This window comes from Gavialis gangeticus, unplaced genomic scaffold (assembly GCF_001723915.1).
Source record: "Gavialis gangeticus isolate Ggan-Ray unplaced genomic scaffold, GavGan_comp1, whole genome shotgun sequence".
Taxonomy (NCBI): Eukaryota; Metazoa; Chordata; order Crocodylia; family Gavialidae; genus Gavialis; species Gavialis gangeticus.
The window spans coordinates 1,581,648-1,582,858 of NW_017729032.1; positions in this window are offsets into that span (position 1 = coordinate 1,581,648).

Sequence of the window (1,211 nt, forward strand, 5' to 3'; positions counted from 1 at the left end):
TAGCGCTCGTCACGTGACGGGAAGCGCCCGCGCGCGCGGTCACCTCCGACCGCGGCCCCGCTGCGGCTCGGCGCTCTGGCAGCCGTGGAGGACCGGCTCGATGCTCCCCCTGGCTTCGCACCCGCGACCACGTGCGCAGCCCCCCTCCACCTGTGTGCGCGCGCGCGTGCGTGTCTCTGCCGTGGCCCCCACCCCCTCGCCCTTGCGCACACGTGGACGGCTCTGCCATGCCCCTCTGCCCACGTGCACGCGTGTTCGTGTCTCTGCCATGGCCCACCCTGCCCATGCGCGTATCTCTGCCATGCCCCCCACCCGTGTGCACACGCGTGTGTCTCTGCCGCGCAGGGAGGACGCGGCTCCGTACAAACGTGGTTTATTAAGGCATTTCGTTGAGACGTTGGCACTTGGGGCCGGGCCCGGGCGTGCGGTGCACAAATAAATAACGGGGCGGCTCCTGCCCCGGGGACCCCAGCAGGGTCCGGCTCCGTTCGGCTCTCCCCGGCCCCCGCTCCGGCGCCTGGCTTCTCGCACGGCCCCCACCGCGGTCATTGCTGCGGGGCAGGCCCTGCTCCCCGGGACGGGGGCTCCCGCCCGTGCGAGGCCGAGCAGTCTGTGCACATCTCCGGTCCGGGCGTGCGGGTGCCCTGGGGCTGGTGGGGGAGGGCGTGAGCGTGGGGAGTGCTGGTGGCCCGGGGCAGGCGTGTGCGTGGGGACCAGCCCCGGCGACTGTCCCGCGCTCACAATGCGACGGCGAGGCCGGGCCGGAGGGGGTGACCCCAGGGACGCCACGCGGGGCGGGCTGCTCTCCTCCAGCCGCGACCCCCGGGCGGGGGCTCTGCAGCTGCAGCAGTCCCAGAGGTGGAGCCCGTGGCTGCAGGGTCCGTTGCCAGCAGCACGTCCCCCGGTCGCAGGCACCGCGGCACGTCCCGGTCCCCGGGGATCCTGGCGCCACGGCACCGAGAGCGTCGTCGAGGCAGCGTCGCCCGGTCTGGATGCCTGCCCCCCACGGAGGTCCTCCCGGCCGGTGTGCAGGGAACCGGGCAGGCCCCGGGGTTGCCGGGACGGGGACGCCTTCCCTCAGGCGGGGACCAGGCTCCTGGGTCCGCACGGCTCTGGGAGGCAGAGCCAGCGCTCGCGCTGCGCAGCACCGAGGCCTCGCGCACCGGACCCCGCTGCGGGAGCAGGCCTGGCCCTGCCTTAGGGTCCGGGGC